The sequence below is a fragment of the Carettochelys insculpta genome, chromosome 7 (genome assembly GCF_033958435.1).
Source record: "Carettochelys insculpta isolate YL-2023 chromosome 7, ASM3395843v1, whole genome shotgun sequence".
In the NCBI taxonomy this organism is placed as follows: Eukaryota; Metazoa; Chordata; order Testudines; family Carettochelyidae; genus Carettochelys; species Carettochelys insculpta.
The window spans coordinates 56,939,185-56,952,226 of record NC_134143.1 but is presented as its reverse complement, the minus strand read 5'-3'; the positions used below and the strand labels follow the sequence as shown (position 1 = coordinate 56,952,226).

Sequence of the window (13,042 nt, the reverse complement as noted above, 5' to 3'; positions counted from 1 at the left end):
GTGCCATTATTCAATGGCTGGTTGAGGAACACAGACCCTCCTCCTATTGTGGATTCCAGTTCAGAGACCCTATTTCCAGCAACTAAGGTCTATACTAGCACTTCCTGCCAATGCTCTGGACTCCTTCCTGTTCTGCCTATCCATGGCTTACATTCTCCAGCCTTCTAACCAAACCCTGTCTCCTGGGTCTAATACCCAGCCCTTCTTTTTCGGTCTAAATTTCTTTCCCTTACTTTGTCCTGTGAGAGTGCCTGCAGCTCTCTTCCTTGCAGCCTCTTTCTGCTACCTGTAACCTAGCTCTGCCTGTTGCTGCACAGGTCAGCTTCCCTTCACTAAGGCTTTCCTCTCAGCCAAAAACTTCCCTCTGTTTTCAGCCTAAAAGGTTAACTTCGAATTTCTTCAGAGGAGAATGTGGGGAGCACAAGAACCCAACCTGGGGTTTGCTTTTCTTATAAATCTGCTTATTGCTTTTCATTTTCTGTAAGGTACATAAGGGTTTTACACTCATGACTCCTATTACATTTAACAGAAATTGTCTGGCTGGAAGTCTACCCACCAAGGAGAAAGTGGGACCTTAGCACAGAGTACACAATGTTATTTTCCTTTACAATAAAATCATTTTATTAGCTTGCAGAATATGCTTCGAAATAATGGGCCATGGCATTAGTTAAATCCCCAGAAATGAAGAAAAATGAGAGACTGCCATGCTACCCTGGAGTCATTCTGGAATGCCTCAGGGTTGAAGCATGGACCCTTATGGATTCCTTGACCACAAGTTTGCAATTTTACACTAAGAGGAGCAATGAAAATCACCTGGCAGTGTGGACACAGTGCTTTTCTTGTTCCCACTTAACTATGGGCAGGCTAAGGGGAAAGAGGTTAAACTGGAGTTTGTTAGACTGGAATCTACACCACACATGTAGAGACTGGGTCACTCCCACTTTTGGAAATGTGCCTGTAAAGTTTTGCTCATGAACTCCATGAAACCTGATGCCTGCTAGGTTTGCACAGCTCCTTTCAAGGGCCCATCAGCTATTTTCTGCACAAAATTAACTCACTTCTTAGTAAGTCACACTGTAACACAGATGTTCTGAAATCCACTTTAAACATATATTGGCAAATATGCAATTCATTCATTTTAATTATTCTGAATATCATTTACAGCCCTAGCCTTATGTGAATAGAAGTTATTACAATGTATGTTGTTAATTTCTATTAGCATTAGCATATGTCTGTTAAACAAAAAGCAATTATGCTAATACATATATTAAATTGTGTAAACATCTATCAAAGTGCTAAAATTGAGAGAAACTATGTTTAATTCCTTTCTCACTTACCTTCATCCAGGCCTGTTTGATTCCGTTCATTGCAATGGAGTTATTTCTGCTTGTACATAACATCAGCCGGTCACATACGTGTATATTTAACTAGTAAGTAAATGGTGATTTGATACATTGATTTAATTATCTTTTCATAATGCCTTCATGGATGTTATAGAGCTGTGAGGGACAACCTGGGCTAGTGAGTGGGCTGTATGAGCAGCCCTCCATCTCAGTGGCCACAAGACTGTCATAACCAAGAAGGTCTCCCAGGATATGGTAGTTTTGCCAACTGTGCTTGTGTACCCAGAATTTGCAGGATGTGCCAAGTGAACTGTAGCAGTGCTTTGATTGGATGCAGAGGGAGTGCACGGCTCTCCCAGTCAATGTTGTGTGCAATTAACATGCACCTTATTCCACATGTTCTTGCTTTAATTGTGTGCCACTTTAGTAATTGCAAAAGAAAGGTGGGGGGGAACCCACTATGCAGATGAGAACCAGCAGATCTGGCAATCCTGTGCATGGGCAACAGCGATCCACAAAGTCTCATGGGCCACAGGTTGCCCACTAATGTTATAGACTGTAAGTGTAGACTGGAATTGCCCCTATTGCACTTTTATAGATCTCCTCTTTAAAAATATTCACAAAGCTATATTATTGTATATGTTTTGTAAACAATATTATGCTTTTGAAACTGTTTCTAAATTGTTGTTGTTTCCTGAAGGGGGGCTTTTTGCTTAGAGTTACACTGGTGTTAACCAGGAGTAACTTCAAAAGCAGTGCAGTTATTTCAAACTGACAGTACAGTTCGACCATATATGGGTGTGTCTTCACTAGGAACTAACTTCAAAGTTAACTTTAAAGTTAGCCACTACTTCGAAGTAGACAGCAGAGAGTCTACACACATTTTCCCTTACTTCAAAGTTAATTTCAAAGTAGGGAGCCCAACTTCAAAGTCCTTACTCCACTCCTGTAGTTTAACTTCAAAGTAGGGTCTCTGTAGATGCTCAACTTTGAAGATGATTGCTTAGAAGTTGTACTTCGAAGTAAGCAACTTTGAACTTATTTTTGTAACGTAGACACAGACTATATGTCCCATCACTTTTTCTGGGGCAACAGAGACAGGATTGGAAGAAAATTGCAATGGGTCATTGGCTTCAATGAAGGCACTCTAGATTTTTGCTGGCGTAAGTGAAATCAGAATCTGATCCATTGAAAATGATAGTATAAAAAGCATAGTAGACATGTTCTTTAAGAGGTGCTTTTATATTTGATTTACAACATTAGCCTTAAAACTCTATTACTGAAAGACACTAACTTTTGCATTGATCTATAAGAATGAACTCTGGGTAAACTTACTAATAGGGTCAGGAGAAAAATCTTTAAATAACATGAATCAACTTTTGACTGCCCATACTTTGTCAACAGGTTTAACTTGCAACACTGGATCACCCACATGGACTGTAAATAAAAGCCATGCCCTATAGGATCCACGGGGTGCTGCATAGCCTTACCTTTAATTTGGGTGGTCATTAATTTTAAAATGTTATTTAATGAAAAAATACTTGTCCAAAGTTAATAATAGGATTAATAGCAAGGATAATGAGAATTATGGCAAGACAAGGAAAAATCAGGGGCAGAAAAGGAGCACATTTGACAAGTTAATGATCCATTAAAGCAAGGGCTGGCTCTCTTTAGGTCCTGCATTGTTCATTATTCAACAATAAATTTAATTGACAGTGATAAATATAAGCAAGAAAGATGATCAAATGAAACAAGAGAACTTTCTCTTACAGTCACTGGGTAGAACTTGATATATGATTTCAAAGATTATTGAATCCTATCTTATTGGTATTGATCCTTAGAGTTGCTAAATGTATTAAAGTATAAAATGGTAGATCATTACAATGAGAAATGCTGGAGTGGAGAAGGAAGTAAAAAGGGAAGGTAACTCTCAAAAGACAGATTACTGGCCTGGTTTTCATGCTTTTTCCAAAAGCTACCTTCTTCACCACATAATCTCAAATTCTGCTACTACTGAAGCCAATGAGAATTTTGACTCCACTGAGAACAGAGATGTGTGAAAGTTTGAGGTGTCAATCTGAGTGCCATATCCCCATATCTTCCATACCCCCTCTCCCTCAAATTTAGAGGGAATGTTCAGCTGCAGGAGTTAGGTTCTGGACCTTTTATAGTAAACAGTAGTTTAATTGAAAATGTGTTCCAATGAAATTAGACCCAGATCTACAAAGGTGTTTCAGCTCCTTACTTCCACTGAAATCAAGGGAAATTGGGAGCCTAAATACCTTTGTGAATCTGGACACAAAGTCCAGTATTATTTTACAGAGGCCAAATAGCCACATGGACCCTTAATTCGTACTTGTAACATTATTAAAGTAAGATTTTGTAAATTCTTCTTTCCATAAGGGTGTTAAGTTATTTATGAGTTAGAAAATCAAGATACCTCTGCTTTTGTGTAGCAAAGAACCTGGTCAGGCAACTCAAGATGTAATTAGAAAGCCGGCAGCCAGCCTCAGTCTTGACTATATGAAGTTAAATACATACAATTTGTCGATTAAAGAACTGGATCATTACATACATGTCCATCAGGACTGAAACACAGTCAGGAAGAATGGATGAGAGTCTGCTTTTAAGCAGCATGTCACAGAATGTGCTACCCCTTTAAGGCAGACTACGGATCCAGTATCATACAATGAGTAGGACTGGAGAAAGAGGGTCAGGTTTTCGGGATGAACACAGTGAGATGTTACACCAGAGGCTCTGGAACACAAATCTGGCCATGGTGAACACAAGCATCACAGCAAGGCCTCACAGTCACCTTTATGTACTCTAAAGCGTTTGGAGAGGTTTCTCCAAAAGCTCTGCCTGCTTCACATGTAACAAACTACTAATCATGGGCGGTGGGTGAACTTGGAGCTGGAGAGGCAAGCTCTCAGCCCTGTCACTTCTGTCTTAGGCATCACCCCGCCACCCAGGGGCATTCTGGGATCCAAGCTCCCCCCCCCACAACCTCCGCCACACACGCACACTGCAGGGACAGGCCACCCATCTCCCCAGACGGAGGTGCACAGCTGCAGTCTCCCTACCCCAAGTACAAGGATGGAGCATGGCGTGTGGTGTCCCTGGCTTCAAAACGCAAGTGGCACCTGGCCCTAGCCAGCCCTGGGACAGCTGGTGGCAGGGCACCAGACTCAGCAGTGCTGAAGCCCAGGCAGCCCCAAGAGACTGGGGCAGCCATACCGAATGGGGGAGGCTGGGGACTGAATTGTGAGTGGGGACAGCCAGGCAGTTTGGGAAGGTATTGCCTTCTGCTTCCTCTTATTACCACCTCCCATGCTACTAATCAAACACTCACTGCCCTCCTAGCAGCCCAGCTTGCTATAAGGTAATTCTAAGAGTTTAGCTTGCAGGGAAGATGGGATTTGACATTGTTTTAGGCTAGGATCCTGGAAAGGAGTGTCTGAGGATACAAGAGCAGAAAAGACTGGGGAAAGACCAAGATCTATAAGTTAGTCTAGGAATGGCCGTGGAAAAAATTTGGCTGTAGGTTTGAGTTTGTTTAGTCTGGAGAAGAGAAGACTGAGGGGCATTGTAATAACAATTTACAAATGGATAAAAGGGTGTTGCAAGAAGGAGAGAGAATAATTATGCTCTTTAACCTCTGAATATAGGATAAGAAGCAAAGGGTGTAAATCACAGCAAGAGCAATTTAGGTTGGATATTAGGAATAACTTCCTAACAGACAGGGTAGTCAAGCACAGAATAAATTGATTGATGAATTTGTGGGATCTCCATCATCTGAGATTTTTAAGAGCAGGTTAGATAAGTACCTGAGTACAGACGACTGGACTTGAAGACCTGTCAATGTTCCTTCCAGTCAAACACTTCTATGAGTTTACAGGGATACAGACTGCCATGGAGGATTGTTGATGAGAGCTGACACCACTTTCCAGCTGAGGGCTCCAAGACTGGTTTGGTGGAAGAGAGAGGGACTTCAGCTCTGAAGGACCAGAAGACTTGAAGAGATGTATGTGAGATGGCCCAAATCAGAACCCCAGATCCAGCCCTAAAAAATACATAGTCTGAACTTGGGGAAAGTTTGGATCTAAATCCAGATTCCACTCCTCAGATCCAGCTTTAAGTCTCAGCTTCTAATTCATTGGGAAAAAATTGTTACTTTTCAAAGCTACTGTCCAGATTTGTGACAAACTACCATTTGTTGTTTGTGGGTTCATTGTGGTTTAGACTACTCCTCTGCACATGGTAGTCAAAATACCTACCAGAGGGGTAGCCGAAGAGGGTCTTTGCCCACAAACACTTGAGCTCCCAAATATCTGTTAGTCTACAAGGTGCCACAAAACTTCTTGTTGTTTTTGAAAATACCTACCACCGTTCCTTTTATGTACTAGCAGGCCGCATGGTTCAAGGTAAGCTACCGGACTCTGCTAGAATTGGCAAGCAGTGTGTGGTGATCCTCCATCCTCCTCCCCCTAGTTCACCACTCAGTCAGCTAAGCTAGTGCTGGCGGTGTCATAATTGTTTGCTGACATTCACAAGTGAGGGAAATGTGAGGGAACTGAGCCTCAGGGGGCATCTCTGGAGCTTAATGCCTGCAGGGGCTATCCCTGGTGATGGTGTAGCTTACACAAAGCCCTTTGATCAGGGTTGTGTCTAAAGACATCATCTTAAGTGACTAATGCCACTAACACAATTGATAAAATGTACATACTCTAGCTAACATGGCTAAGATTGATAAAGTATATTCTAACCCAAAAGACTGTTCCAATTTAAATGGCATCACTACACAAAATATCACTGTTGTAATCATTAATATTTATAAACCCATAACACTTAAAGTAGTAGTTTGGGTCCCATTGTGGAAGGCCATATAATTTTCTCTTTCTCTCTCTAAATACATATCTAAAGGTAGCGCATATATATATATATATAAATATATATATATATGCGCTACCTATAGATATATATATAGGTGTCTGCTTCCCTGCTTGTACGCTTATTGGTACAAGCACAGAACAGAACATTTGTTACTTTTTCAGAGGAGTTATTGTTTTAAATTGTGACTCTTACCTAGATGCTGCTTCCTATGCTGCTGTTCTTCTACCCTCTGTTTGAAAGCACACACACACACACACACACCCCTTGCAACGATTGTGAAATGTATACATTGATTAAATATATATTCCAGTATGTGGGCTACTTTCCATGACACTACATTCCATTTTCTCTGACAGAATTTAATTTCAATTAGCCAGTGTCAAATCCAGAATAACTCAGTTGATCTGAAGTTAATGTGAGAAATCCTCATTTCCACTGAAGTCAATATGAGTTTTGATGAAATACAGTGGATTTACTCCAGATTTTTCTTGATGTTGGACTGATCAGAATGTAGCCCACTGTTTTGACCTTTTCAGTAATCTGCATTTTTCAGGCACAGACTGTACCAAAAGAGCACCAAAGAAGTGTAGCCAATTATTTTAATAAATTATTTCAAAAGCTCTTAGAAAAAAGAAAATATGTTACTAAGCCAACTCTTTTCTCCTGTTTTTCTTTCTTTTTCATTCTCTTATATAAAGTATATTAACTAAGCTGGCTTTGCTTAACAATAACATACTCTTGTGCCCACAGACTGAATCAGGATGTTGATTTTGCACAATGGATATTCTGCATGAGTTCTTCCCACTGAAAGGAAGAACAGATATTCAAAATGAAGGTGGAAAAATACTTTCAAAGCACAGAAAGAAAATGACAGCTTTCTCTCAGCCATTACACCTAGAAACATCACTTCATTAGATACTATTCCCTATAATCAAAATTCACAATTAAAATGGCAGATTTTGAAGAAATATATACAAGTAATCATGGCTTTTACTAATATGAATGAATTTTCCTTCACTATAAGTGGAGGAAATATATACAAGCTGAACAGCTCTCAACCACCACACCACAGAAAACTGGGAGCCAGGACTGGTGGCTGTAAACTAATTTTATGGGACTATGGGAAACTTGGTCACACCCAGCTAACTAAAATCATATTGGCTTACAAAGTTTGCCAGACAAGAAAGTTCTGGATTAGAGAGGTTCAACCCGTATAGTTACTCTGATCTTTTCCGTCTTGTCTATAACAAGTGCTGTTAACAATAATTTTGTGTGCCATGAATGATAAATTATCATCCAAGTTGTATTTAGTCCAGTGTGCAGCTAATAGACTGGAACTTGCCAGTCTGTCTTTTCTCCACTCCCAACCTGGTGTATATGATCTAGTAGTAGCAGTAGGAGGCATCCTTCGATCCGAGGGATCATGGGTTTGTGCCCCAGTTGGACTGATTCGAGCAGCGTCTTCTGTGGCTGTGCAATCCAATGCGGGAGTGGCAGTCCTTTCTGCACTGTTAGCAGCAGTAGGCAGATGTCACTGTAGTATCATGGGCATTGATCTTCCTGAGGGCTCTCCTCTCTTCCGCTTCCTTCACCAAGGTAGTTTCATGCATTACAAGAGCTTCCTTCACTCCCTGTTTCCAGACATGCCTGTCTGAGGTGAGCGAATGCCAGGTGTTCACACTGATAGAGAGAGTGCTGAGGTCACGCTTGCACGTGTCCTTGTAGCGCAATTTAGATCGCCCTTTCAGCCTCTTTCCAGACACCAGTTCGCCGAAGAGGAGGTCCTTCGGTATTCAGCCATCCGTCACGTGCGAGACATGGCCCAGCCAGCGCATACACCTCTGTTTGAGAAGGGTAAACATGGAGGCGGTGCCTGCCCTCTCAAGCACTGTGCTATTGGGGACCTTGTCCTGCCATGAGATACCGAATATGCACCTAAGGCAGCGCATGTGAAATGTGTTGAGCTGCTGCTCTTGTTTTGATCGCAAAGTCCATGTTTCACTGGCATACAGCAGTGTGCTCAAAACACAGGCTGTGTAGACCTGGCACCTTGGTGGTACAGTGAGCTTATTGTTAGCCCATACTCTCTTCATCAGCCTGGAGAAAGTTGTGGCAGCTTTTCCAATGCGCTTGTTGATCTCGCTATCAAGTGACAAGTTGTCTGAGATCATCAAGCCTAGGTACACGAACTCGTGGATGACTTCCAGTTCGTAGTCTAGCACGTTGATAGATGGCTCATTACCCACGTTTTGGCCCATCACCTGGGTCTTCTTTAAGCTGATTGTGAGGCCAAATTCCATACATGCATCTGCAAAGCGAGTTATGAGTGACTGCAGTTCCTGCTGAGTGTGAGCAGCAATGGCTGCATCGTCAGCAAAAAGGAACTCCCTTAGACGCTTCATAAGCACCCTGGTCTTCGCTTTAAGCCTGGACAGTTTGAAGAGGTTGCCGTACATTCTCGTGTAGAGAGAGATGCCCCCTGTAGCAGTTCCGAAGGCATATTTGAGCAAAACTGCAAAGATCACTGTATATGATCACTATATTGCATATGTAACACCAACGCATTGGGTGATTGGCAGGAGGGAATGAACCTGCAACCTTAGGGGCTACAGCCCTGTGCTCTACCGCACAACTTAAAAGCCCGCTGGCTCTCAGTCACTGCTGTAGAGCAGAGACTCTTCCTTGTTGGTGGTGGTCTGAGTGCCTCTGGGGTGACATACTTCCCTCAGCTGAGGAAGTACATCCTGAGCTTCTGAGACCTTCCAGCAGTTCATCTCTGACAAGCCCCCACTTGTAATGCCAATGGAGGCAGGTCATCAGCAGAAGGGATTGAACCTGCAACCAAAGGGGCTAACCCTCTCTGCTCTATCACATGAGCTAAAGGCCAGCTGGCTCTCAACTGAGGCTGTAGGGTAGAGACTTCACTCTCTCCTGAGTCCTTGGTCCCAGGGCCTCTGGAGTAAGGATGACAGAGACGGATGTCCCCTGGTTAGAACATTCGTGATAGGCCTGCATTCAATTCCCTCTTCATCAGAGACCTCTTAGGTGACCTTTGGCAAATCTCAGTCTCTCTGTGCTTCAGTTCCCCATCTGGAAAACTGACATAATAGCATTCAGAGGGTGTTGTCGGGTACTCTGATACTATAACAATGCGACACTATAAAGACCTAACATGATTTGACATCGGAGGACTAACATATGTCACTGATTCAGCAGTAATTATTAGGGCAAAATTCCCACTTCATTCAAAATGTGGTATGCATGGATAGGAAAGCAATGATAAAATACAGTCTGAAGCTATATGCATACTCTATGCACAAGCCTATTTGGCAGGTCTCCAGCTGAAACCTAATCAGTAATCATGACCACCGCTCAGATTACAATCATGTTCTAGCCATGCCTCTACAAATCCCATTTCAAAGGCTTTCTAACTGTCCGTCAGAAACAGAGTACCTCTCCGCAGAAAAGGTATACGGCAAACAGATTTAGTTTTTATGTTTCTTAACAACAAATAGACAAACCCAAGCAACTCAGTGCTCAAAATAATGGGGAGATGGCAGCTGGGAGCTATGCAGTTGTCCAATAGCCATGGAATCTGATAGTAAAGGCCACTTCCAGGACGCAATCCCCTGTCTTAACATACTCCCAAGATTTTGGTGCAAATGCCTTAAACTGCATTTAAAGATCATAACAACTATTTGCCAGTTGTGGTTATTTACATAAATCAGGTTTTTCTGCTTTCTCTTTTCAACAGACTACATCTCAGCACAGAGAAATAGCTCAGTGTGGAGAGACAGACACCGGTGCATTTTAGAGAAGACCGTCTCTACAGCGTGGAGTGTTTGCATGTGCAGGTTGGAAATTCTGCAGCCAGGCCGCCACATGGAATTGTTTCTGTAAAAGTGCGATGACAAAGTAACAACCATGCTTCCCTCATGGTCCCAGGGAAGCAATGGTGCTTGGTCACATGTCCCTGGAGGCTGGTTCATGCCGAGGTGGGAGAGAGAAATGTACCTGTTTCCTTCCTGCCCACTTACAAGTAATTTTCTCCCAGGAGGGAACATGGACTGAGCAAAAACTGCTGATACAGCCAAGAATCATTTTTAAATACACAACTCTTCTGAGAGTTCTAAAACTCCACATGCTAATGCAGATTGCATTGATACTTGCTGTGCCTTTTGGTGGTGATGGCTACTGTGTGTAGTGCAAGTCACTCATGTATTGCTTATGGTATGTTTGCATTGCCTGAGTGGTATTTTTCCTTGTTTTCTGAGGTTTACCTTTTTGGATCCTTAATGCTTCATTATTTGATGGTTTGAAGTTCAGGTTTGGCCTCTCTCTCTCTCTCACCAGACTCTGGAGGACATGACACACACAATGTCAGTTTTAATTCTGTGTTAATTTAGTTTTTGCACTCTTTATTCCCATTGAGTTCAAAGAATAAAAAGTGCAGACTCAGGCTCTTTATGTAACTCATCTCTCCCTTTCAACTTTATTTACAGCCAGGATGGAACTAAGCATTGTTTATTTGTTTATTAATTCTCAGATAACTGTCAGAATTAGGCGCAATTTAGTGCTTGTCAAGGCATGGATTTCCAGTAGGCATTTAGCTATTGTCGAGGTATGGATATCCAGTTTTCAACTGACCAATTTTATAACATAATTATGAAACCAGTTTTTAAGCAAAGAAAAACTATTTTAGCTAAATTTCATAAAAATCCATGTAAATATCTGTCACATTATGATTCAACATGATTTTAGTTATCAGATTAACTTTTAAAATAGTTCTTGAGCACTTCCTTCTTACTAAGAATTAGCCCATTCTGAGCGAATGCTATTTGAACTCTTCTTCTTCAAACTAGTCTTTCTTTGCAGTTACCACCTTCTGACTGGAAAAAGGGAGGATAGGACTCCAGTAGCCAAATAAGTCACTGATGTATAATGTGAGGAATTCCTTCAATTCTCTCTCACACTGGAGTTCAGTCAATTATCTCTACAAAACTTTCAGCTTGAGATTTTTACAGGTAACAAGGGGATTTATACACACAACTTATATTAATTTTAGACCTTAGTTGGCTCTAAAAATCTCCAGTTCCAGAGAACAAAAGTCTAGGGCCCTTTAGTTCAAAGTAGAGAGAGGACCAGGCATCAATGGTCATATCAGATCTGAATTTCTCCAAACTTTATTTGTGTTCAGTTCCAGATGTTTGGCTTAGTGCCATCTCTAGTTTAAAGTAACTTTTTTGCATTCAACTGTCTATACTACTGAGTCTAAATATACTGTATCTTATGTGCGCTTTGTCAGCACAATCTATAAATGCTAACCGTGTGTCATGTAGCAATTACCACAATGTATTTTTAAAGGATGTTATTAAAGCATCAGCAGGAAGGAACACAACACACATGAATCAGACTGTTCTGAAAAATGGCATCCAAAAGAATTAATAAAACTGTATTACCCTGTGTCCATTGGACCAGCAGTATAAACATCCTAAAATGGGAATTAATGAGTGGGTAGGAATCCAAACCGATGCATATGACAACAATCAGAAGTAACAGGTCTCATGGGAGCACCGAATCGGGCATTGGGTAGAACAAATCAGCAGAAGAACACAAAATATGAGGGATGCCAAAGGCTCAAAAGACCAAGAGACAGAGAAAGAAAAGTGCTGGACAGGGAAATAGGAAAACCCGTGAAACAAATCATGACTATACACTTGAAAAGCATTTTAAACATATTTTCCACATGAGCAAGAGTTATTGAAAATACTGTACATATCTGTAGAGATGTCATGACCAGGTCTGGAAAAACTCGGGACTGCTCATGAACACAGGATATTTGCAGAGCTCTGGAGAAGGCAGAGGTTCCTACTACTACCCCCTGTCTGAGCTCCTTGGTTGTGAAGTGCCCTTTGCCCTCAAATTGGTATTTCTGTAGATGCTGTTACAGAGTCAAGACCTAATATTATGAAGCATTTTTATATAGCAGTTTCCATGCCCAAAGCAGTGGGTGCACTTGTTAACCCACACAATACCCTGGGACAAAGGTGGGTAACTTGTTATCCCTTCTTGAATGACAAAGACATTAAGACAAAAGATTAAATAAATCCCTGTCAGAACTAGCGTTAGAAGTCAGGACTTCCAAGATCCAGCTATGCTCAGTCCTTCATGCAAACTATTAAAGGTATGAGTGACATAATTTAATTTCTAAACTATCATTATAAAGATGACATTGCTCTGTCTGGTACCACTGCAAGCCTGCTGGCGCACATAGCTACTCATGCAAGCATTCTGGGTGTTCCTAGAAATTTATAGCTCTTGCAGTTCCAGAAGGACTCTAGTATTTCTCCATGGGAAATATTTAGGGTAATATTTCTAACTCTGGGTTCTCTTATTACGCTCATTTATGAGTCACAAAGAAAGTTATTTGTATGTAATACTTTATTAGCGATACAATGATAGTTTTGAGCGTTCCAATTTGTGAAAGAAAAGGTATTCTTAAATGTGTTTTGGTCTTGGATGCCCAGTATAGGCATAGAGGTCACAAAACTGCTCCTTTACTGAAGAGGAGTATGCCCATAACTTGGTGAATGTATTGCCAGATTGAAAAGGAAACCATCTTGAGTGTGGCAAAACCCGAGAAGGCTCATATGATTTGAATTAAGCTCAGATAACCACACTTCACTCATTGGAGTTTGGATGGAGAGTCTGAAATTCTCTTGAGATGTTTGTCAGCTTAACAAGAGCTATGATTGACTACTACTTATTTTAAACAAGAAGAAAAAAAGATTTCAACCTGTTTAAAG

General features: G+C 41.3%; 1 long non-coding RNA gene across 2 annotated transcripts in view; it reads left to right on the top strand.

Annotated features, from left to right (window-relative positions):
• Window positions 1-13,042, top strand: part of LOC142015861 (uncharacterized) — a 39,164-nt gene that overhangs the window by 25,170 nt on the left and 952 nt on the right. Inside the window, exons 2-3 of one of the 2 annotated variants that reach the window (XR_012646235.1) lie at window positions 1,348-1,430; window positions 9,991-10,090. This is a non-coding gene — a long non-coding RNA (uncharacterized LOC142015861). Of the gene's footprint in view, window positions 1-1,347; window positions 1,431-9,990; window positions 10,441-13,042 lie in introns of those variants that run through there. The other variant, XR_012646234.1, reaches the window with a different exon arrangement.